At 44.9% G+C, this 26,444-nt stretch overlaps 1 pseudogene across 1 annotated transcript; it reads left to right on the top strand.

Moving 5' to 3' along the window:
* Positions 1-2,990: 2,990 nt before the first annotated feature.
* On the top strand, positions 2,991-4,352 carry LOC308518552 (neurofilament light polypeptide-like; annotated as a pseudogene). Its single transcript has 2 exons — positions 2,991-3,040; positions 3,207-4,352. The product of its transcript is annotated as a neurofilament light polypeptide-like (transcript).
* Positions 4,353-26,444: the final 22,092 nt, after the last annotated feature.

The following is a 26,444-nucleotide window of genomic DNA, read 5'->3' as shown; positions in this document are numbered from 1 at the left end:
GCTGTTAAGGGTAAGCATTCCCTCATCTGGGAAAGTGCTAAGCGAACTTTTGAAACCTTGAAGAAATGCAGACCACAGACATTGCCCATCCCGAAATCGCTCTTGTGCAGTTTGGCTGCCTGCTGAGCTAATGACCCACTGACTGGGTTTTAGGCTTTTGAAAGCCGAGTTCCAACATCTAACTTTCATCTCAGACATAGCAGCCTGTCTCTAATGAATTTTTTATTTGTTTACTCATTGCTTCTCTGGGATATAAAAGTAGCACTCATCTTTTTAATATTAAAAATAAAACTTTAAATCAGGGCCTAATCCAATTCCAAACTGTTTAAATTCACTACATCCAAGACCACTTTGCTTCTGGAGAAACTGCTCTCTGAAATAAAGGAAGATGGGACTATGGGGAAAGAGTGACGTGCCATATGCATGTTCTTCTTCTTTCTAATCCCTTTGCAGGCATAGAGGTAAATTATTCATGTCAGACTGTGTACTGTACATCACGTGAGTCCCAGGAACACATCCGCCAAACAGCTGTGCTCAGCTCTCAAAGACTTCACATCACTCTTCTCTCTGCCCTGGAAGCCCAGTCTGTCGACTCTCGGGGATTTAGAAACCACCAATAAGAGAAGGTGCCATGTGGAGAAGCTTGGCATGGGAGGGTCCAGATGCCACTCAAGGGAAGCCTTGCACCCAAAGGCTGCTCAGAGGGCCAGAGTGAATCCAGCTGAGCTTCCACATGTGGAAAAATAAAATACAATAAATAAAATACAACCAGCACAGCAAGATCCACCAGGGTATGGGATTGCAATAGGGAGAGAACGCAGATATTTGATGACCCAGGGCCAGGGTGGGGGTGGTAAGGAAGCAGGAAGGATTACAGAGGGATAGCAGGAAACCCTGGGTGAGGGTTAGGGGTGTTGGATAGGTTCACTCTCTTGATTTCAGTGATGGTTTCGGTGATATATACACAAATCAGAATTGATCAAATTGTAGATTCTGTGTGTGGTGCATTTTATGTAAGTTATACATCTATAATAATAAAAGTGTAATATGCTAATTAGACCAGACATCCTTCTGGATGAAGCCGGGGCTGCGAGGGAAGCCTGGGTCCTGGGTGCCAGTAGGAAGGCCTACTCTTGCAGGAATTTCGTGAATTGGGCCACCAGTTAATAATAAAAGCCCACCGACCATTATGGCAGAATGACCAGAATGACCAGTCACTATGAGTTGCACTGACCACCAGGGGCAGACGCTCAACACAGGAGCTGCTCCCTGAGGGTCAGTGCACTCCCACAGCTGGAGTGCCGCTCAGCCAGAAGCTGGGCTTATGGCTGGCTGGCGAGCCCAGCGGCAGTGGCAGGAGACTCTCCCGCCTCCACAACAGTGCTAAGAAACAGCGAGCCAAGCGGTAAGTAGCGAGCAGGCAGGTGGTTAGAAGCGAAGAGTCCCAGATTGTGAGAGGGATGTCCAACTGCCAGACATCCCCTCAGGGTCCTGGATTGCAAGAGGGTGCAGGCTGGGCTGAGGGACTACCCCCCCCACCCCCGCACAAATTTTGTGCATCGGGCCTCTAATACATTAATAAACCTGTAGACACATAAACATGGACTCAGAGTCATTGTGACTGGTCTTTGAATCCCAAGTTTGCACTTATTAGTCCAGTAACCATGTATATATGTAACTCTATCCTAAAGCTCAGTTTCCTGATCAGGAAATAGGAATAAGTACTTTAAGGAGTTGTTGTGAAAATCAATGAGAAAATGAAAACCCTAGTATTTCTACAAAGAAGTATTCAATAAACCATTGATTGTTTAAATATGTCTCTCTTTCTCTCCCTCCCCCTGCCCTACTCCCCTCCCCATCCATCATAACTTAGATATATTTTCCTACATTTCTACTGGGAATGCTGTTAATCATATTGACTCCAGTCTCTTAAATGTACAGGATCTAGCAATAATGCAAAACCACATGTGCCCATATATAAATGTTTTGTTTTGTTTACTTTTTAATATATTTTTATTTTTTATACATTTTTTGTTGATAGTATTACAGATATCTCCCATTTCATCCTCTTCCCCCCCCATCCTAGCTCCTTTCCCTGCCCCCCAGGTCTTCAGTACCCTACATGTATAAATGTGAACACTGACAGAGAGCCGGTTGGCTCTGAATGCCTTCTATACATAGTTCTGATGTATCTCCAGCCACCCAAAACTGATCCGTGGATCCAAGAGGTCAAAACTATGTTGTTCACTTGAGAAATGTTCTGCTTGGCTTCATAGATGGATTGTTTCATGATAAAAAAGATATCACAGAGTTTTCTGGGAATGTGCACCAAGCAATCAGCACTGATGACATTGCACGTACCTTCCCTCGATGCCAAGAAAATGTCCACCACCTTCTGTTGTCCCTGCATCTCTCCAGCAAATATTGGAACACATACAGTGACATTGTTGGTAGCATGTGTGCTTTGGTGAGTGATCCTGGACATCTCACTCGCACTCATACACATCAGTTAATCAGTTAACATTCAAATTAAAAGTGAAAATTCAATGCTTTTTCTCTTAAGATTAAACAAAATAAAAGGATGTCTGCTTTCATTACTTCTATTCAACATTGTTTTAGAGGCCCTCACAAATGCAATAAGGTGGAAAATCCTATCTAATAAAAGGGTAATATGCAAATTAACCATCACTCCGACACAAAGGTGGCAGCGCCCAGTCCCCTCAAGCCCGCCGGAGCCCCCAGTCCTTTCAGCCCGAACTGATTACTATGGCAAGTGGACCGAGAAGGTTTTCAGCAAGTGTGAGAAGCAAGTGTGAGAAGCAAGTGTGAGAAGCAAGCCTTGGCAGGATGGAGGAGCCAGCGGGCTCAGGGCTGCTGCCGCCCGGAGAGGCCCTCGGAGTTCAGTTCTGAAATAGCAGGGACCTGCTCCAGCGCGGGCTGGGGAGGAAGCGCCAGGACCCTGGTTAAGGAAGCGGGTCCAAGTTGCAGCCATGAGGCCTGGCAGTGCTGTCTCACCCAGGACCATCGTGGCTGAGCTCTGGTGGGGTGGCGAACGCCTCCAGGATCACTGTCTGCCCACAGTGGGCCATCTGCGGACACCGGTGGAGTGGGTGCAGGTTGAACACGTTAATGAAAATGTGATGCCTGTGCCCCATCCCGGGCAAGGAGAGGGCAGTGGGATGGGGTGCAGCCTCGGACCCTGTTAGGAGGCACCCGGGCTCAGAAGGGGCTGGGAGCAACCTGCAGGCATGCTACAAGGAAGGGGTGCTGCACTGCCAGGACACCGAGGGCCTGCTGCTGGAGGCACGCAAAGGTGCAGACAAGGTGGCTCTCACCGGCACTGAGCCCGAAAAGCGCATCGACAGCCTGATGGACGAAATCGCCTTTCTGAAGGAGGTGCACAAAGAGGAGATTTCCAAGCTGCAGGAGCAGATCCAGTACGCTCAGGTCTCTGTGGAGATGGAGGTGTTCTCCAAGCCCGACCTCTCCGCCACGCTCAAGGACATCTGCCCCAGTATGAGAAACTGGCTGCCAAGAACATGCAGAATGCCAAAGAATGGTTCAAGAGCCCCTTCATCATGCTGACCGAGAGTGCTGCCAAGAGCACTGAAGCTGTGCATGCTGCCAAGGACGAGGGGTCCGATAGCCACCGCCTGCTCAAGGCCAAGACCCTGGAGATTGAAGCATGCTGGGGCATGAATGAAGCAATGGAGAAGCAGCTGCAAGAGCTGCAGGATAAGCAGAACGCCGGCATCAGTGCTATGCAGGACACAATCAACAAATTAGAAAATGAGTTGAGAACTACAAAGCGTGAAATGGTACGATATTTAAAAGAATACCAGGACCTCCCCAATGTGAAGATGGTTTTGGACATTGACATTGAAGCTTACAGGAAACTCTTGGAAGGTGAGGAGACCCGGCTCAGTTTCACCAGTGTGGGAAGCATAGCCAGCGGCTACTCCCAGAGTTCCCAGGTCTTTGGCTGATCTGCCTATGGTGGTTTACAGACCAGCTCCTACTTGATGTCCGCTCACTCCTTCCCTTCTTAATACACCAGCCACGTCCAAGAGGAGCAGATCGAGGTGGAGGAGACCATTGAGGCTGCAAAAGCCGAGGAAGCTAAGGATGAACCCCCCTCTGAAGGAGAAGCTGAATAGGAGGAGAAGGAAGAGGCTGAGGAAGAGGAAGGAGAGGAAGGGGAAGAGGAAGAGGAAGAAGGTGCCAAGGAAGAATTTCAGGATGCAAAGGAGGACGAAGGAGGTGAAGGTGAAGGAGAAGATGCCCAAGAAGCTGAGGACGAGAAGAAAGATGAAGGTGCTGGGGAGGAGCAAACAACCAAGAAGAAAGATTGAGCCCCCCTTTCCTTAATTATTTCAGGAATAATCCTCCCAAAACCAGGTCAACCACTTCACCAACCAAGCAGTTGAGTTCCCGATACTATATGAATTAAGAAGTAAATATATGTAACATTCGGAGGTGACTCAGGTTGGACATTAAATGTTGTGCTATGAATTTTCAACTTATGCAGAGTATCTGTTTGCTTGCAGAGTGGCTTCCTGGCCTGCTGCCAGCCTGTGCATGGTCCATGCTTATGAGTTCAGGATCTATGTCAATGTGAATAATTCAGACGTTTACAATAAAATACATGAATACATGAATTCACTAATGTTAATGTTAAACTTCATGAAAAAAATAGTTCTTTGAATCTTTGGTGGTTAGGATTAAAGACCTCAAATCATGTGCAATAAACAGTAAATAAAGTTACACTGAATGACAAAAAAAAAAAAAAAAAAAAAAAATCAGGGGCCAGGAAACGTTCAAAGAACTGGGGAACTATTCCAAAACCAGGAAGGGAAGTCACAGGGTGTATATTATTGCTACAAATACAGTATTTCCTCCTACTTACAACATACACAATGTAATGTATTAGATGCCTTCCTATCACATGAAGTACGTATTCTCATAGAGTAATACTGGTAGATATGTCATATTTATGGTGGTATGTCATATCCTATCTTTACTAATAAAAGGTTAATATGCTAATTAGACTGTGAGACCTTCTGGACATCCTTCTGGACAAAGCCATGGTGGTGGAGCAGAGGCAGAGGTACTTAGGGACGATCAGGCCAGGAGGGGAGGGCAGTTGGGAGTGATCAGGCTGGTTGGGGAGGGGCAGTTGGGAGCAAGCAGAAGGGGCCAGTTGGGGGTGAGCAGGCCAGCAGGGGGGGTAGTTGGGGACAAGCAGGCCGGCAGGGGGGGCAGGGGGTGAGCAGGCCGGTGGGGGCGGGGGGCAGTTGGGGATGAGCAGGTGGGAAGGCAGAGTGTTTAGGGGCAATCAAGCAGACAGGCAGGTGAGTGGTTAGGAGCCAGCAGTCCCAGATTGGAAGAGGGTTGTCCAACTGCTGGTTTAGGCCCAATCCCTGTAGGGGACAACAGTCAGACATCCCCCCCCCCCCCAGGGTCCCAGATTGAAGAGGGTGCAGGCCAGGCTGAGGGACAGCCCCCACCCCACCCCCCATGCATGAATTTTGTGCACTGGGCCACTAGTAAAATAAAATAAAAGTTATAAAGTTTGCAAGAAAGAAGTAAAACTCTATTCACAGATGACAGGATTTTGCATATAAAATCTCCAAATGAGTCTACAAAACAAACAAACAAAAGATGCTATAACTAATACTTAAATTTAGCAAGTTGTAGAAGACCAAGTTAAGATACAAAAATCAACTGTATCTCTGAAAAGAACAACTGGAAAAATATTAAGGTAAATATTATTTGCAAAATCAAGCAACATTTTATATCCAGGGAAACTTAACAAAGGATGTAAACTGAAAACTGTAAGCTATTGCTGAGATAGATTACCAAAGACAAACGATGGAAACTATGCAATGTTCATGTATTAGAAGACTCAATAGTGTCAAGGTGTCAGTTCTTTCCTGATTTATTTACTCATTCAGTGTCATCCCATTCAGTATCCCTAAAGACTTTTTGTAAAAAGTAACATGTTTCTAAAGGTACATGGTGGGGCAATAGTAGGTGATGAGTATGCAAAACAGTGTATTCCCATACAGTGGGGCCTTGACTTACGAGTGTCCCGACTAACGAGTTTTTTGAGATACCAGCTGTCTCTCAGCTGATTTTTTGCATTGAGTTGATAGAGTAATTTGAGTTAACAAGCTCCTTAACGAGCTCCTTAATGAGCTCGGTCTCGGAACGAATTAAACTCATAAGTCAAGGCCCCACTGTATTATTTTTTATGAATTATTGCACTATTTTCCACACAAACAACTGTAAACCAACTTTTGCCCCACCCTGAATTTTGAAAGACCAAAAAGAGCTTAACTAATTTTGAATAAAAAAAGTGTAGAGAAAACAAGTTAGAAGTTGTTATAAGGAAGTATCTTCATGACACTGCTTCTCAGAACAGAAAAACACTGGCTGTAACAGAAAAGAAATAGGGCCTGATCAAAATTTTAAATCTCTATCTTTCAAAAGGCACTAAAAATACAATAAATAGGCAAGATGTAGAGTGGGAGAAAATATTCACAACAAATATATTTGACAAAAGACTTATATCCTGAATATATTAAAAAGAAAAAGAAGCTCCTGTAACCCATTTTTTAAATGTGCAAAACAATCATACATACACTTCACAAAAGAAGGTATACCAATGTTCAGTCAACTCAAGAAAAAGTTTCTAATATCATTATTCATCAGAGAAATGCAAATCTATAATAATAAAAGTGTAATATGCAAATCGACCAAACAACAGAATGACCATCCGGACGACCTTCCGGATGACCACGCTATTACACGCACTGGTGCCAGGCCAGCCAAGGTGGTGTGATGTGATTTTCGGAGGGCCCTGCCATTTCCCCATGATTGCCCTGCAGAGGGAGGCCAAGGCCACCCTCTGTGGGGCGATTGATGGGAGGGTTCCATGATTGAATGCCCCAAAGAGGAAGGCCCAGGCCACCCTCTGCTGGACAATCGTGGAGCCCTGGCCAGGTGGATGGGGCCTCCCTCTGTGTGGAAATTGACCACAGAGCACTGCAATTGATAGCCCCACGGAGGGAGGCCCAAGCCACAATCAGCAAAGCTGTGGCAGGTGTGCAGGGCCAGCCAGTGATCACCCCAGAGTGGGAGGTCCAGGCCAGCCAAGCGATCGCACCCCACACCTGTTGCCCATAGAGGGAGGCAACTGGTGGCAGGAGAGGGAACAGTAGTGCCACACAGATGGCAAACAGTGGCAGTGGCAGGAGAGGGGCCACTACTGGCAGCTGAAGTAAGGAAAGCCCTGATAGGCTCTGATCACCAGCTAGGCCTAGGGACCCTACCCAAGGGGTCCCAGATTGTGAGAGAGTGCAGGCCTGGCTGAGGGACACCACCCCCTCCTCCCCCTCCGTGCACGAATTTCATGCACTGTGCCTCCAGTCCTATATAATAAAAGGCCAATATGCAAATCGACCAAAGGGCAGAACGACTGTTCCATATGATGTGCACAGACCACCAGGGGGTAGATGCTCACCACAGGAGCTGCCCCCTTGTGGTCAGTGCGCTCCCATAAGGGGAGCACTGCTCAGTCAGAAGCTGGGCTCACGGCTGGCGAATGCAGTGGTGGTGGAGGAGGGAGCCTCTCCTTCCCCCGTGGCAGCGCTAAGGATGTCCGACTGATGGTTTAGGCCCACTCCTCCCTAGGGACCAGGCCTAAGCTGTCAATCAGACATCCCCTGAGGGCTCCCAGATTGTGAGATGGCACAGAGTGAGCTGAGGAACCCCCCTCCCATGTGCATGAATTTCATGCACCGGGCCTCTAGTTAAAACCAATATGAGCCCTGGCCGGTTGTTGCTCAGTGTGTAGTGTCAGCCTGCATACTGAAGGGTCCAGGGTTTGATTCCGGTCAAGGGAACCTAGCTCAGTTGCAGACTTGATCCCCAGTTGCAGTCAGGTTATGTGCAGGAGGCAACCAATCAATGTGTCTCTCTCACACTGGCGTTCTCTTTCTCCCTTACCCTTTTACTCTCTCTAAAAATTGATGGAAAAATGTCCTCAGGTGAGGATTTAAAAAAATAATAATAAAAATAAAACCAATATGAGACATCACTAGAATAGCTACAATGGTAAAAGACTAGCCCCACCATAGGATGGCAAAGCTGTGAAATAATTTGCATTCACTGCTTGTGTAAGCATACAATTGGACAATCATTTTGGAAAATTGTGTGGCAATTTTTTCAAGCAAACGTTCATCCACTATATGACCTAGCAATTTCTTCCCTAAGTATTTAACTAAAAGAAATAAAAAATATATGCGCACAAAATGCCTTTTTGCCACAGTATCTTAATTAGTTCAGCCTGTTAAATGAGGTAACATAGACTGGGTGGCTTAAGCAGCAAACATTTCTTTTTCACGGTTCTCAAGGATGGAAGTCTGAGATGAGGGTACCAGCATGGTGGAATTCTTGGTGATGTCTTCACATGGCCTTTTCCTGGTGTGTGCATGGAGAGAGAGAGAGAGAGAGAGAGAGAGAGAGAGAGAGAGAGAGACTTTAATCCCCTGTCTGTTCCACTTTTTATAAATGCACCATGGGGTCTACCTGTATTACCTATTGTTTTAAACCAAAAAACTTCCCAAAAGCCCCACATAAGGGATTGGAGCTTCAACATATAAATTTGGTGGGGGGGGGTGGGGGGGAAGGTGGGGACAAAAATTCAGTTTAAAGCACAGATTTCCAAAAAACAGCTTTATTCATAACTAGAAGCCCAGTGCATGAAAATTTGTGCACTCAGAGTCCCTCAGCCTGGCCTGCTCCCTCTCGCAGTCCGGGACTCCTCAGGGAATGCCCACCTTTCAGCTTAGGCCTGCTCCCCAGGGGATCAGGCCTAAGCTGGCAGTCAGACATCCCTCTGGCAGCCTGGGAGCCCTCGGGGGATGTCCAACTGCTGCTTAGGCCCACTCCCCTGAAGCCGCCTCTGCAGAAGGTATGGCACCACCTCTCCCACTGCCTCTGTGGAAGAGGGGGCACTGGGACCACCATGGCTGGCCTGGCGGCACAGGCTTGCTGGCCCCACTCTCCACCCACTGGTTGTACTGGCAGGTCATTCCAGGAGGTTGTTCTGCCGTCCATTCTAATTAGCATATTAGTTCTTTATTATATAGGATAGCCCAAACTAGAAATAACCCATCAGCAGAGAATGAATACAATGGAATTTGACATATAATAGAATACTACTCGGCAATAGATAGATACCAAGAACTGGAACAAAAATAAGGATAATCCTCAAAAATAGGTTAACTAAAAGAAGCTGAACACAAACATACTGTTTGATTTTATTTATATTTTTCTAAAACAAGCAAAGGAAATCTGTGGTGAGAGAAATCCAGTCAGCAGTGGCTTTGGCGCGTGGAATGTGGCATAGGCATCAACTAGGAAGGCAAAGGACGGCTCTTTCTGGAAGGCTGAGCATATTACTTTCTTTGCACAGGCACGCGAATTGGCCAAATCTGGTTGATCTGGATTTGCGTGTTTCACTTTATATATATTAAACCTTTTTAAAAAAAAAAAAAAAAAAAAGACCTACTGCAAGGCCTCTCAGTGATCTGCAGTTCCTCAACTCTTAGAAGAATCACCGTGGAATTCCTGAGCATTTGGTTCACATTTCTAATCTCTTCGCCCAGCCAGAAGGTCTGGACAAGGTGGGTAATGCTTAGAATAATAACATTATTCTAAGTCTGAGGGTCAGAATGTCATGCCTGCGATGAGATAAGGGGGAAAGAGATGCCCCTTTTTAAGCTGCAGTCATTGTCTACAGGTCTGGGGAAGGGGGTCAACTGTGCCCACCCATCAGTACTCTTGCTGGGTTATGACAAGTGAACTCAATCTGCACCCAAGTTCACAAGGGGTCACGGTTTCCTTGAGACAATTTTTATACCTTGTCTACCGTAAATAATTCTCCCGCCTTCCCGTGACCTAGAACAAGCGGCAGCTGAGAGTTTGCAAGAGTGTCCTGGCCCTACCCCTTGGCCAAGCAATCAAACAGAAACCAACGTACACGGGTTGTTAAAGTAGCCTCAGCGCACTGAGGGGATAAGCTTTAGAACTCTTCATACCCAGGATGACTTATTTGGCTCCGAGCATGCACCATAAAAGTACGGTGCTCTTTTCATACTTTAGTGATAAGACAAACTTTCCCAAAATGACTCAGCTCATTAACTGAGGATATTTCTCAGTAGATTTGTCATATTAAAAAGGCACTGTGTCGACCATGCTAATCAATTGTGCTGCACTAAAACTCCACACAGATTAATTAAATGCATTACTTGCCAAAAAATGTGACATATATATGAGAGAGAGAGAGAGAGAGAGAGAGAGAGAGACAGAGAGAGAGATACAGAGAGAGAGAGAGCTTGGTAATATGGAATAATGGAAGGGTGTACATTACTAAGAGTTCTCTGTCCCAGAGCCATATGCTTTTTAGTTCCTGGCTACATGATTTTAAACAGAACTGAATGAAATGATCCCTTCACAGATGAACCAAATTCTTCTGCAAATAATAGCACAATGACATGCTTGTGTCGCTGGGCCTTGCCACACTCTAGCTGTCTGGAACTAGGGTGAGCATTGGCTTTTAATTTTAATTTTTTGCCTGGAACATTAGAAATGAGTCTGTCATCTGCCCTCACAATCTCTCAGAGAAAAATATCAAATGAATGTCCCAAATGAAATCTTTGTGCACACCTATCCCCACCCACCCCACCCCCAGTCCGTCCAGGGCAAATGCTCATGACCCGAGTTTAAAACCTCACTCTCATATCCTACTCCTCACTCCCCCTATTACTAAGTTGATCAGATAGCTAAATCGCCAAAGATTGTCTTTAGCAGTAAAACTGCACCCCTCCCTCAAGGCACTTAGAGGGGAGAAGACCCCAGAGACGATGCTGGGCAGGGTAAGAGCACCGAGAGTCAGGCCTCCTTTTGTCACTTCCTACTTGAATGGTTTTTGACAAGATAGTCTCTCTGTGCCTGGTTATCTCATTTATAAATGCGGGTTGTTATGAGAAGTATGTGAGTAAATCTATGTGAGATGCTCAGAACTGCCTGACCCCCTGTGCCCCTGCACTCCTGCCCACAGGCTAGCACCCCACCCCAGTGTCACAGCTGGGAATTTTCAGGAGCTCACTGCTGAGTGAAACACCAGTCCAGCCCCTCCTGGCTGCAGCCGACATCCCTCCCTCACTGTGTGAAGCACTGTGTCACCGTGTCTACGGACGTGAGATTTGGAGCAAGACAGAACGACATTCCTTTACCAACTCTCACTTATCAAGAGACTCTGGGGAAGCATCTCTGGGCCTCAGGTTCCTCTTTGGTTAAATGGAGATAATAACACTGGCATCAGGGGTCTGTCGTAGGATTACATGTCACGCATGTGAATGTGTAACACACTTGGCACAGTGCATCTGAAGCATTTCATAAATGATTAAAAAGAAATAATAATAGCACCCATAGCATTGCCAAAAGAAACAAGTATCCATGCATTTCAGACAGAAATAAAAACAGAGCAATTGTAGAAAGTAGAAATACTGACCCTTAAAGAAATGGCAGGTGGTGTGATAAAAATGGAGAAAAACTGAACCTGGTTCTGTCGTTTTGTAGCTCTGAGACCCTGGACAAGTCTCCTGGGAACCTCAGTTTCCCTATTTGCACAATTGGAACAATGTCACATATGGGAAACACAAAATTGGCATTGGGTCCTCATAGGGGCTATATGAAAGCCACCACAGTTGGTCTCCAGGGAGCACTCCAGCCCATGGCTGTCAGTCCCTATGGCAGACATGGCCTAGTGCAGTGGTTCTCAACCTTCCTAATGCCTCGACCCTTTAATACAGTTCCTCATGTTGTGGTGACCCCCAACCATAAAATTACTTTCGTTGCTACTTCATAACTGTCATTTTGCTACTGTTATGAATCGTAATGTAAATATCTGATATGCAGGATGTATTCTCATTGTTACAAATTGAACATCATTAAAGCATAGCGATTAACCACAAAAACAATATGTAATTATATATGTGTTTTCCGATGGTCTTAGGCGACCCCTGTGAAAGGGTCGTTCGACCCCCAAAGGGGTCGCGACCCACAGGTTGAGAACCGCTGGCCTAGTGTATCCATGCGGGAATGCCTCCCGGCATAGAGACATCACTGAAGACTCCACTGACATTGATGGAAACCAGGAGCAGGAGACACTGACGCGGAGAGCCGAAGAGGAACACTTCTGAAACTGGAGCAGGAGTGCATAGGAGAGAAGGCGTTATGAACAAATCCGTCAGTCTTGCTGCTTGTGGTTGCCAGGTTATAAGGGTACATCCCTGCCCTTTTCCTTTTCCACCTGAAAATTATGTGACGGAGCCCAGAGCTAGCGTGGCTGTGGTTGCAGCACACAGAGAAAGCTTGTTGGGAGGTCACGCGCATTCAGGGAATTATAAATGATGGGAAAGGAAGAGAGACTACTGATACCATTTTATTTCTCATTTTCTATCCCCATTATCCTTACGACATGAGCGCCTGGTGTTTTAACTGAATCTGGATAGAGTTAGGTTTCTGCACACACACACACACACACACACACACACACACACACACACACACACCCAGATATTCTTTACTAATAAGGAGTGACTAGTAGAATCAGGGGGTGTATCATGGTGCCTGAGAGAGAGCCAGGGGCTTGCTTCAGTCAACTCTTCAGCTCCAGGTCCACTGGAGAAGGCAAGCAAATGACGATGCGGTGTGATGTGTGTTCCCGTGGACATGAGCCTGGCTGCTGAGATCAAGCGAAAGAGGCAGCCCTACTGTGCACGTCGTCCTGTCTGTGCTCCACGTCCAGGCACTCACAGAACCAGCTCTGAGCTGGCGGTGGGGAGACATATCCAGCATTTAGTTCCACTCGGCCTGTGTAGGGGGTAAGGTGGCCTGTGAAAAGAGTGCTTGAGCCAGGAAGGATGATGAAATGTGAGAAGGGCGTTCCAGATGTGTAATAGCAAGAGTACACGTGTGTGGGACAGCACCTGGATAGGGAGGTAAGTCTGTCCTGGAGCACAGGGGGCGGTGCTCGGGGAGGCAGGAACTGAGCCGGGGTGCTCTGCAGAGGCCCCAGTGGACCCAGGAGAAGACACTCCATTCCTGACTCCCTCTCTCACAGAGGAGCTGGTTTCAAGGTGGCCATTGCGAGGGCTGGGCAAGCTTTCAGGCTGGCTCCTCTGAGCAGCCGGGCCGCCCAAACCCACTGGAAAACAAAGCAGATCTTAGTGCGCCGGCTTAATGGAAACATGAGCCATCTGTGGGTGTTCCTTCTAGTTCATTTGCTTCATTGGCAAGTATTAAATGGCCCCGTAAAGATCCAGAGAAATTATGGAAATTGGTATTAACATTAAAATCAGAGTACAATTAGAACATTTCCCTGCATAATTGTTTGGCAGGGCCTGTGGAGAAGCGGAGGGCTTCCAGTGCTATGATTTATTGGTCACAGGTTGTCTGACTCTTGAGAATCTCCAGGGCCAGGGACACATTCTGGGGGGCTGCCCCTGAAATGGCAATGCACTTGGACCAGGGTTAGCCACTTACATCATCCTTGTCTAATTCCTGGCAACCCTTCCTATGAGCTGCAGTAGCAGCTTTGCAGACGCCAACCAGAGCTCCGTCCAGAGGAAGGGAGCCGGCACAGACACCGGAGAAACCGCTGGGCCACACTCCTGTGTCCTTGTCAGAGAAAATGTACCGCGTCTGCTTGTAATTAGCGCTCCAACAGGCGTCAGAGAAAATGGCTAATCGCTGACACGGCCCACAGTGCTTTGTAAGTAAACACCATATTGTAATAGACGTGCAATTAATTACACAACACTCTGATCAAACATGTTCAAAATGAAAATGGGGGTGGCAGTGAAGTATCAGATGTGCACGGCCAAATCCTCCCAATTTTTTTTCCTCTAAGAAATAATAAATGACTAAACTCCTGAATGTCAACAAGCTGTCTCCAAGCATCTCTTGGCTCCAGGCCTGTGGCTGTCACTGTTTCTGAAAAGTTCTGAGTCCCTGGACCAAAAGCCTCATGTATGTACTCTAGACCTTGGCTATCATAGCATGTATTATGGGGACCATGCTCACATGTTACCAGGTAAATGCCCCATCTCCCAGCTTCTGTAGGTTCTGGTGACTCATTACTCATGCCTGTTCCCCTCCCTGAAAAGTGACCTTGAGTGGCGAGAGCCACCTCCTTGAAGATGCCTAGGGGCCTAAGCACACCTCCCGCTGGAGTGATGCCCAGCCGGTGCCTGAGTGATGTGCAGGTCTATCAGCCCAGACCCCTTCCTGCTGGTTAAAGCACTGAGATGCAGCTGAGATCCCCATGCGATCTGGTTGAGGCTCAGCTTCTCTCGGAATCCCATCTTGATTGAATTTTTTATTCGGTCCTATTCTTCCCTCACTCTTCTACAGCTTGCTCCGAGTTCCTTCACTCAATAAATCACTTACCCAGGAGGAGAATGGCACCCAACTTAAGATTACTAGCCTTTCTTAAAATTGAGGAATGAACTAAGTAGATGTTCATGGTGGTTTGTGTTTTATCAGAATGCATATTTACAAAAATGCAACAGAAAGTTCCCTTTGCAGGCTACACTTCCTGAGTCTGAAGAGTGAAGGGTGATTGGAGGAAGGGATATTTGCACTGAGCCGGATGGATAAGAGCAGTTTCAGAGAAAAAAAAATAGACAATAAAGTAGGATGAGGATAGGAACTCAACATTTAGAGACTCAGCAATCAACTCAACTAAGCAAATATTCATTCAGTGCTTACAGGAAGTCAAGACTCATTTAGGAAACAAACCTCCAAAATGTGATTCCTGCACAGGAAGGAGAATGCTCCCTACTGAGGTAGATGGAACTGAGATGACAACAACATTTGCTGAGCAGCTACTAGATGCCTCATAGTACTCATTTGAACCACAGTATGAAAATGGTATGGAGTGATTTGTGTTATCACCTTTTTGCACATGAGAGAAATAAATTAGGCTCACAGAGGTTAAGCCACTTTGCCGGTGTCACTTAGCTAGCAACTGGTAAAAACGTGGCAATCAGGAGTCCTGGCAGGTTTATTGATAAGGGAATGACAAGATTCGATGAGGCACAGAGAGGTTACATAAGAGAAAAGATGGCCTCATCGCTCTAAGTCCCATGAGCAAGGAAGTACACCCAGAAGAGGAGAGAAGCTTTTCACTGTGTAATATCCAAATTGGCAGACATCACTGATAAGCCAAAGACATTGGCAAAGCTTGTCTGCTTCGCTTTATGTGCTACAGTCTCGTTGCTTCTACTGGGAAAACTAATAACATAACAAATGAAACTATTGTTCAGTTTCATTAAAAATAAATCTGATAAGATGGGCAGAATTGAATTAAGCAATCTCAACAGAGTTCTCGTTATTGGAGCAAATGAAATATTCTCTCTAATAGAATAAGTCCTAGTTCATTTTGGCCGGCCTGAGCAGCTCCTTGCTATAGATTTGGTTTCCAGCCTTTGGCTCCAGGCATCCTTGCGCTAATGTTTGTATTAGCAGGTCAGCGTAATGGATCAGCTTCCTGGATCTGGCAAGGGTTCTGGATGGATCAGCAGGACAGGTGCAGGGGCCTCGGTTACCTTTGGCAGACAAAAAACTGTCCTCCCCTCCGAAGAAGTCAGATTTAGGACTTTGGAGCTTGCAAGAGAGAAATGGCCCTTGTTCCAGAGAGGGGAAGGCTGGGCTAGCATCCTTGGTGGGCTGTTCTTGGAGTCAGGGCTGGGGAAAGCAGACAGTCGTGTGCCTGCTTGTTTTGGCTGGCTCTAATTGAGCTTGGTGCCAGCGATATTTCTATTCCTTTGCACTGGCTCTAGTCCAAAGGCTCAAGATTGAATAACAAAAAAGAGCACGCAGGTATTTTTGTGGACACACACATACATACACAAAAGCATATTTGCATTACATCATTTTCCCAAAAAGGGATTTGATAAGGCTGATAAATATACACAGGAGCGGGAAATGGAAAAATTAAAGAAATTGAGGTGAATTGTAGAATTGGATGCAGAAATAATATTGATTAATATTGACTAATTAATAAAATATATATACAACTGTGTGGCTGAATCACTTTTTAGAGGTGGACTATAAATTTGCTCTGAATCCACTAGCAAATATGGGAACATCAATATGCACACACACAAACACACACACACACACATATACATATATATGATCAGTTCATGATTTATAATATTTACTGGATAAAACCAAACCAGGTGTTAAGGAGAAGCACAATTTCTTCTGGTCCTGATGACTGAGAGCATTGTTTAATTGTGCACACTTATCAACAGGAAATGGAATTAATATATTAATGAGTGGGTGAATAATGACTGTTATTAATTAATAAGCAATTGATACCTCATAGATGACAAAGACATTAAGCATCATCCTATGTGATTCCCCATACCAATCCCAGTGCCTGGAAGCCTTCTTCCAATATACCCTCTACTAGCACCCCCACAATGTACTCACTGTTTGCTGAGACCATTTCTGCTCTGAAGTTCTTTCCATTGAGTCCTTACAGAAACATAGTTGGGGTGGGAGTGTCTATATAGGAAGAAATAGAGACTTTGCCCTCAACTGTAAATTCAAATTTTGCACTTGCTACTTTCCAGCTGAGTGACCATGAAGAAGTGACATCACCTCTCCGAGCCTCAGTTTCCCCATCTGTGATATGAACGTGCTAATAGCCATTGGACCTTGAGGATTAGATATAAGTATGTGTGCCTCGTTGTGTATAGCTGATAAATGTGAGTTTATTCTTTCAGTTCATGCACAACATATTAATTAAACATGCATGTGTCACTTCTAGGTGCCAAGGATGCAACAATAACCATGGGAGGTGAGGCCCCTCCTCTACTAGAGGTTACTAGACCCTCTGTTCAGGCTGGTTTCATTCAAATTGTCCACAGACAGAAACTTCACACAAATTTATTAACGAGCTTGCTTCTAGAATGGGACTAGTTAGGCATCACCTTTTGTTCTGATTCTCTGGTGTGAATCTGACAAATCTCTATTTCTAACTGTCGTCAGGAAGTTAGTCTTATAACAATGTAGGACACACTGGTTGATTGGCTGGGTATCTAACTCGATGTAGATCTGACCTCCAATTATCTCTTCATCACTTCACTGTGGTTTAGAAGGTCCTCTGGTCTAATTAGCATATTACGCTTTTATTGTTATAGATTGTATTATTATCCAGACAAACAACTGTAAGCCTAGTTTTTCTCTACACAGTACAAACAGAATGGTGATTACCGGAGGCAGATGGGGTTGGGAGTGGAGGGGAAATGAAGAGGGTTAACTAGGTCAAATATATGGTGATGCAACAAGACTAGACTTCCAGCGGGAAGCACACAATGGAGTATTCAAGATGTCCACCTGAAATTTATATCATGCGGTTAACTAATATTACCCCAATAAATTTAATTTTAAAAAGAAGAGTTTGGACTTCCGGCTGGTTAGTGTTTCTTCCACCTATGACAAACAATGATTTAGGGTTTCCTTCAGCCTGGTGATGCAATTCAGGGGGCTGTCACCAAGCTTACATTTTTCAGTCATCCAGATCTACCCAGTAACCATTAAGTATTAGGAAACAATCCTTTATTCAAAATTTCATATTCCCTCACCACATATGAAAGCATGTGGAGTGTGGGGCTATGTTCCATTATAGGAAGTCTCCCTTTTGAGTCATGAAAGGAGCCCAGATCCTTGCAATGCGTGAAAAAGACAATTAGGTCTGAAAGAAACCAGAACCTGATTTCTTAAGACCTGATCTCAAGCCATGCTTGAAATATTTCCTTTACTAACTCATACCCACATAGGTTTGGGCAAGTTTACAGGCTTTATTTCTGGGCTTAAAATAAATTGAAAATGGGTCAGCAGCTTCCAGGGACAAATCATTGACTCTCTCTTACTCTTGTTCTTTCTTACATACACCTGCATGGCTTTCTTACTTGTATTTCTCTGATTTTTAGAATATGACTTTCAAAGTGCCAGAAGTAATTGCATTTCTCTCACGGAGAGAAATCAAAAGCAAATATAAACTGCTCTCTCAGCTCAGTTCCAAATCTAAGCAGACCCAACTGCTGTTGGATATTGCTTTGTATGCTAAGATGCAACATCTCTTTGAATGGAATAAACAATGAAAACTTCCAAGTGGTTTACTGCTGCTAACACATTACTGCGCTGGCAAAATTCACAAACCAATATTGCAAAGTAGCCCTTGGCACATGCGATTTTCAGCAATTTGTACTCTCTGTCACTATTTCCCTTTTCATGCCATCTGCAAGGCAAACCCTGGTTTTCTTCTCAACGAGAAATTTGCCTTTCTGGAAGGTTGATCAGGAAAAAAATAAAAGAAAGCAAGCAAGTACTTGCTGGATTGGTTGATCAGTAGAGAGAAAGTGCTACCTTAGCATCCCAGAGTGGACAGTTTGAGGTTTATATAGGACAGATGGGGGAGGCTCATGTAAAAAGCAAGAAGTGGAAGCTATCTCATTCCAGCTAGGATCTACTAAATATCTTTCATCTTTACTAGAAACATTATATTTAAAACTCTATTGCCTGATTAATTGGATACAGAGAAGTAACAGTGTCATCAAATGAAAAGCTCTCTCTTTGGTTATTGAAAGTTAAACGTAATCCACACATGCACAATGGCCAGATAAAAGGGCATGGATTGGGAGTCAAGATATCTGAGACCACCTACTTACTAGCTCTGTAACCATGTGCAAGTCCATGCCACCCTCCTTTGATCTCGGTGTCATCGATCAGATATTCAGAAAAGGTCTTTCCGGCTCTGAAGTGCTGCGGCTTGTCAAAAGGAGCATTGATTTGCTCATTTGTTCAATAAACATGTATATTATATGTAGGGTACTGAAGGAGGCAGATAACATTCCCAATATCATGGAGCGTATACTCAAGGAGAAGGGAGAGCTAATAAATGAGTCAACAAATACCTGAGCAAGATGGCCTCAGGCAGGAGTGGGTGCCAGGAAGGATCATGACAGTATGGTCTGATAGAAATTAATTGTCATGGATAAGGGTTAAGGTTAGTCACACATTACGTAGGCATTGCCTATTCATCAGGATAGGTGGTTTCTATCAGGGGTAACAGTGCCTCCTACTGACATTTTAGGGTTCTGTGTGGTAGTTTGTGGTAGTACCTGTGCCAGATAATTGACATGTTGAAATACAAATTATCTATAATAATAAAAGGACAATATGCTAATTAGACTGGACGTCCTTCCTGACGAAGCCAGGGCCAGAGGGAAGGCAGCCTGGGTCCAAGGTGCCTGCAGGTGGTCCAGGGGAAGCCAGCCCAGGTCCTGGGTGCCTGTGGGTGGTCAGAGGAGGGAAGCCCGGGTCCTGGGTGCTAGAGGGAAGCTGGTGCTGGCAGCTGGGGGAAGGAAGGCCTACTCTTACACAAATTTTCGTGCATCGGGACTCTAGTTTTATTATAAATTAACTTTTCGTTCTCTTGTATATTATATCTTGAGCATTTATTGTAGCCAGGATTGTGCAGGCATGTATATAATTTATGAATTTCACTTCAGGATTGTAAAAGGGGAGTGAGGCATTATTTTTTATAAGAGGAGGCATTGGGTCTGATAGGCTTTAAAATGACTCATTTAGAACTTTCGTAACCAGAATCATAGGAAGCCGAATTCTTGTGCAATGATCAATCATTAGGAAATAAATTTTAGCTGAGACTAAGGGGCACAGGTTTTTTGAAAGTAGCAACTTTCAGATGCCTGTCTTCCCAGTTGGAACACCCCTCTCCCAGTTTCTTACAGCATCTGGACAGTGTCTGTGGACTAACCACCTATATAAAAGTAACTTTTCACATGCTAAGGAAGAGTATGGCAAGTATTTATGGGGCCACTTGTATTCTTATTTTAAGTAGGTGAAAGAACCACCATGAATAACTCTTTATTCCTACACGGTTGGCTTATTCACAGGCTGGAGCCAAATAGCACTGATCAGAATCATTCTTCAATATTTGTCAAAAGAAACAGAGAAAGGAATTAAGCATCTTTCCAGGAGTAGTAAATAGTAGTGTGGGGTGGGTAGGGCAACGGGGGGGGGGAGGGGGGTGCGGTGTCATAAGGTTTAGGAATTGTTAATAGACATGTTTCTCTGCAGAGAGAGAAAGCCTGTTTGAAGGGAAAGATTGAAAGTGAGATAGAGAGAGGTATCTTTACTGTTTTATTAATTTTTTCAATCAGTGATATTTTTCACACTATTATGCACAGGCCTTATGCTGACTCTGAAGATAAATAATGCCTTCAGCTGGCTAAATAATGCCTCTCTTCTCCTCCCTCAACCCCCCAAAAGATGCTCATACCAGAATCTCCAGAACCTTGTGAATATTAATTAATATGGGGAAAAAGGGACTTTGCAGATCTAATCATATTAAAAATTGTGTGATGAGGAAATTTTCCTGGATTATCCAATGGATGGATCCAGTGTGATCACAGAGGTTCTTGTAAGAAAGAGACAGGAAGTCCAGAGGCAGAGAGAGGTTTGAAGAGGCTGGTGTCGAAGCTGCTGGTTTTGAAGATGGTGAAAGAGCCACAGGCCAAAGAATATGGGAGGCTCCTACAAGCTGGAAAGACAAGGGAACAGATTCGCTCTTAGAATCTCTAGAGCACTGGTTCTCAACCCTCTGGCCCTTTAAATGAAGTTCCTCATGTTGTGACCCAACCATAAAATTATTTTCGTTGCTACTTCATAACTGTAATGTTGCTACTGTTATGAATCATAATGTAAATATCTGATATGCAGGATGGTCTTAGGCGACCCCTGTGAAAGGGTCGTTCAACTGCCAAAGGGGTCACGACCCACAGGTTGAGAACCGCTGCTCTAGAGGGAACTCTGCCCCACCAACACCTCACTGCAGCCCTGTGGCCACTGTGGACTAATTTGACCTTTGATCTCCAGGACTATAATAAGAAATCTGTCTTGATTGAAGCCACTGAGTCTATGGTCATTTGTTATAGCCGTCACAGGAAATGCAAAGTGCCTGACTTAGAATCACTGATGTGCTCATAGGCAGACAGCCTGGACATCTGTAAACAAGCAGAACAAAAATAGTAGAAGCCCCGTGATTGCAGATGAATTGAAATAACAGTGGAGAAATTAAACAGGTGGAGAAATTAAAGGCTCTGGCTCCAATTGGTCCCCAGGCCCAGCTAGGTCCCTGCAGCCATTCAACACAGCCCAGTGTCCTTTCACAAAACTCCTTTTTTCCTCCTAAGCTTTTTTTCCAGTTGAGTTCTATCTCCATCAAACAAAAGAGCCCTGCCTAATGCGATCTGCATTTAGGGTCCTACAGGGGCTCTGATGCCTGCTAAATCAACCTGGAGGCACTTTCTCAAGAAAGTCTTAATGATGTTTAGCATAACTAGGCTATTCTTACAGGAAAAATGTGTTTCTCCAGCGTAGAAACATTTTGAGCAACAACAATAATTTTCTGTGAATTCCTTATTAGACAGGCAGTTCCACTAAGGAAACCTTGTTATGCCTTGGGCAAGCTACTTCATCAAAATTTCAACTTACTCATTCTTTCTGGCTCATTCCTGGTGTTCACTGAACACCTACTATGTACCAAGCCAAGTGAACAATGAACAAGTCCCAATTCCTGCCAAGACTGAATGAGAGAGATTCCACTTGAAGAAATTATAATAATTTAGTGAAAATAACACTAGTCATCAGCGCTTATGACCACATTCTATGTTAGCCAATGTTCTAAGCAATTAAAAGGCCTTCTGTCTTGTAAGGATCACAAATATTTAGTAGGGAGCACCATTATACCTACTTTACAATGAGGAAACTGAGGCACAGTTAATATGCCCAGCAAGTGTTGGTGCCAGACCTGGCATCCAGGCTTCAGGCCCTGGATTAGTTACTGCAATCTGCTGTCTTTGGGGAGAAAGAACACGGGGGCACAGAGGCATAAGGTCAGGGGCAGCTTGGGAAGCAAAATTGCTGGAAGAGGCGACAAAGGGTTTGAGTTTTCCTGGAGGATTACAAGTTAATCAGGTGGGTTGAGGCTGGAGTTTCACGCAGAGGACAGCTACACGGAATGACTCACGGACTGACCAATTCCGATGGGGATTTGACTGTTAAGCAATGGAATTGGAGGAGTAGGCAGGACCCTGTGTGCATGAAGAGTTTTGCATTTCAGGCGAAGGTGCCCCTTCTGCCCCTTACCCTAAAACCTTTGTCCTGTCCGTGGCTCCTGTAATGTGCCTCACTGTTTGAATCATTTCCCAGCACCTGGATGTAGCAGGTGTCTGATTATCTCCCACCCACAATGGATTTCTTTCTCTGCCTGGCTGACTGCCTGCTGTGGTAGCCCTATTTCTTACGAGAACCCAACTGGAAAGAACAAGGGTAGATCCAAGATATCAAATAGTGTTGTCATGGGTCTCATTTGCCATCTTTCATCTTGGCTACATACCAACGCTTTCTTTTCAAGTCCTGATAAGGGCCATTCTCTTGGGCTTTCTTGTTTCCTTGCTTGCTTTGGCCATTCATCCATCCGTGCAGTCATTCAACAAACCTTTAGCCAGCATCTACAATGATACAGACACTGGATCATTTGGGGACACAGAGATAAAGAAAATATAAACTTGCTCTCAAGTAGCTAAAGAGAAAGAGAGGAACATAAAGATTATGCATAAATGGCACGATGTGAGAGGCTGCAGGAGCAGTGAGGGGACTCATTGATTTCAGCAAGGACAAGGTATTGAGGGGGCTTCTGTACCAGTTTACCTCTTAGCTTCCCACCTACTTTTTTATACTCTGTGATGTGATGCTGAGTCTGGGAAAACTACATTTCTGCTTTGCCAAGTGGCTTCCGGTGAGACCCTGCACCTGGGGGTCCCCAAGGGAACCTGCAAAACTGGGGGAGGCAGAAGGGACTTGCTCCTGGCTGTTAGGTTAGTACTGGCTTCCTCTCTGCTTTCTGTTTCTATCCCAGTCATCCCAGCTGGGCCACTCTGCTCCATTCGTTCCAGTGGTAGCAATTGATTCCAGTTTTCAGTTTCTCCAGGAATCACACAACCAGCCTCACTATACCCCCTCGGAGACCCAAGCCCCAGTTAGCCAGTGCCCCCTCCTCAGGTAAGATCCCACACACACACTTCTGAGCTCAGAAACCAGCACCAGCCAAACAGTGCCCTCCAAGGTCAGTCCCAGCTCGGCAGGACTGCACCTCCAAACCTTTAAATTTTAATAATTCCAACCTCTTCCCTTTGTTCCTCCAGCCCTATGGGTGGTAGCTGCTCACCTGTGATATCTCAGAGTTCTTTCTGCCTTTTTAGTTCAATACCTACTTAATAATTCTTTCTATTAAGTCCGCTCTGTTAAGATAACGGGTGGGAATTCTATCTCCTGACCGGACCCTACTGATACAGCTTCCAAAAAAGCTTTGCTTACCACAGTCCTAAAGGATGAGTAGATCCCCCAACAAGGAAAAGAGTTCAAGCTAATGCTTGAAGGAGAGAGGGAAGAAAAAAGTACAACTCAGACTTTTGTTTGGGCCCAGGGCGTTTTATTTCTATTTGACCATACCGTCTTCCAACTGCAAGGGCATCCCAGTCTTCTTATACAATGGCACGTGGAAAAACAATGCTGGGCTAAACAAAGAAAGTTGTTTTTATCCAGACGGGACTGGCCTGAGGACTGCCCCTGGATCCCACCCCATCTCTCTGTTCTGAGGGATTCCCATCCCAGCATCCTATATGGGAAATCCTGGCAGACAATTCCATCTCAAAGGAGAAGACCTACCATCAGGTGTGTGTGTGTGTGTGTGTGTGTGTGTGTGTTTATGGTACTTTGTTATGGTGACCCTAGGACATGAATATAACTATAATTTAAGGAGCAAGACAAACAAACAAAAATGGAAAACAACAAGCATTGATGAGGATGTGGAGAAATTGGAAGCCCTGTGCACTGCTGGTGGGAATGTAGGATGGGGAAGCTGCTCTGGGAAACACTTTGGCAGTGACTCAATAAGTGATGCAGAATTACCATAGGTTCAGCAATTCCATCTCTAGTTTTATACCCAAAGAAATTGAAAATAGGTGACCAAAAAAACCTACCTAAATGTTCACAGCCTCACTGTTCACCACGGTTAAAAGTGAAAACAACCCAAATGCCCATCCAATGATGAATGATATATACAAACAAAATACGGTATCAACATACAATGAGATAATACTTACTATAAAAATGAATGAAGTACTGACACATGCTACAACATGAATGAACCCTGAAAATATACCCCCCCCCCAAAAAAAAAGATGCAGAAGTTCACATACTGTATGATTTCATTTTATGAAATATTCAGGATAGGTAGATCTATACAGACAGAAAATATGTTTTAAGGTGCCAGTGGGTGAGGAGAGAAAGGTAGAAAAACTACCTAATGGGTATGGAATTTCTTTTTGAGGCGATAAAATGTTTTGAATTGAGATAGGGGTGCTAATAGTACAATGTTGTGAATGTACTAAAGGCTATTGGATTGTACATTTTAAAATGATTAATTTCATGTTAGGTGAGTTTTACCTCAATATGAAGGGGAAAACAAAAATGATGGCTGAGGTTTGATAAAGCAGTATGGCCAAAGAGAAAGAGTATGGTTACATATTGGTTTTGGAAAGATAACAGGAAGAGATTGGAGAAAGAATGGCTAGAGTTGAGAAGTAAGAACAGAGTCTACTCCCATGATCTAGGTAAAAAAATAAAGGTCTGGAATAAAGTTGTGACAGTAAGGATACAGAGAAATAAATTGATTTAAAATCCTATCTAATAGCCATACGTCCACTACCCTTCCCATTGGGTAATCAGGGAGATATGCAAATTAACTGCCAGCCAAGATGGCGGCCGGCAGCCAGGCAGCTTGAAGCGAACATGAGGTTTGCTTGCTTCAGTGACGGAGGAAGCCAAGGTCCCCGCCTGCCTTGCCGGCCTCTGAGCTTGCAGTTTGAAACATTGTTACAAATATAGAATCTAAACAAACTCCAGAAACCTGCTTTCAGCCAGCCGGGATCTCAGAGCTGGAGTTGAAACAGTATTTCGATTATAGAACCCAAACAAACCAGATACCTCCACCACTTACCAGCTCTAAGATCTAAGCTGCATCTCCTTATGTGAAAAACAATTGAGATAGTTGTTATATCTTCCTGTACATTTCAAGGTATCCTAGAAAAGAAGTCTGGAAACTCCAGTGTAGAGATCAAAGCTATGTCTCAAATGAGCTCATTTTGATCAAGGTTCTCAAAGATGACCCAAATTACTAAAACCTAGTTTTCTGGCATCCAACACCAAAAGCACCTCCAGAATTGTCTGCAATGTGTCACTCTCAGCATGGTACTCTTGAGGATGCCAAGTTGTCTAACATTTATCCATGAGGGTATATCAATCTGCAACTGACTCAGAGACTACAGGCAAGAAGGAAATGAGCAGGGATGTCCTGAATCAGTGAACAGGCAGGGTTAAGAGAAAGAACCATGTCAAGTTCATAGGCAAATGTCTGAAGATTCCAGCCAACCTGCCCTAGCATAGTCATAGAGTCTACTAGCAACAAAGTTTGCAAAACACAGCTCTTTGTCTTTTGACTATATCACCTGATTTTCAAGGTCTATTACACTTTATTAAAGAGGTGAGAATGTGGGGGCTTCAGTTGGGGGTGGACTGAATTTGTGGTGTCTGTTGTATGTCCAGGTGCAGATGTCCAGCTAGAAGCTGGGTGTGCATGGGTGCAAGTTGTGGAATTTTATGAGATACTAGAGGCCTGACGCATGAAATTCGTGCACGGGTATGGTCCCTAGGCCTGCCCTGTGATCAGGGCCATTTTCCCCAGCTTCCCACAGCCAGCCCCACCCCCCGTCACCACCCACCCCTGGTTCCCCGTTTGCCATTGGGTGATCAGTGCTCAATGGCTGGGGGAAGGGACCGAGAGGTTGACTGTTCCTGCCCTCTCACCAGCACCAGACCCCCAGCGGGTAGCCATCAGGCAATTGGAGCCTGCCGGTTGGGGGAAAGTGACCAAGAGGTGGTCAGTGAACCTCACAGTGACTGGTCCAGCAGTCGTTCTGCCCTTAGGGTCAATTTGCATATTATCCTTTTATTATATAGGATTCCAGAATAGAACCTATAACAACATGAAAGAAGAAGGAAATCAGTGAAGGCAGTCAGAAGGGGGTTAGGATGAGCAAAGAAGAGTAACTAAGGGAACATAGTGTTATGGAAACCAAGAGAGAGGAGAAAGTCAAGACTAGGCAGCCCTGCATGTCTGCATTCTCCTATACTCCATGCCTGGCATCCTA

Source organism: Myotis nattereri (assembly GCF_964212035.1).
Source record: "Myotis nattereri genome assembly, chromosome: 4".
NCBI lineage: Eukaryota > Metazoa > Chordata > Mammalia > Chiroptera > Vespertilionidae > Myotis > Myotis nattereri.
Note: the sequence above shows the minus strand (reverse complement) of the source record. Positions and strands in the feature narration are given on the sequence as shown.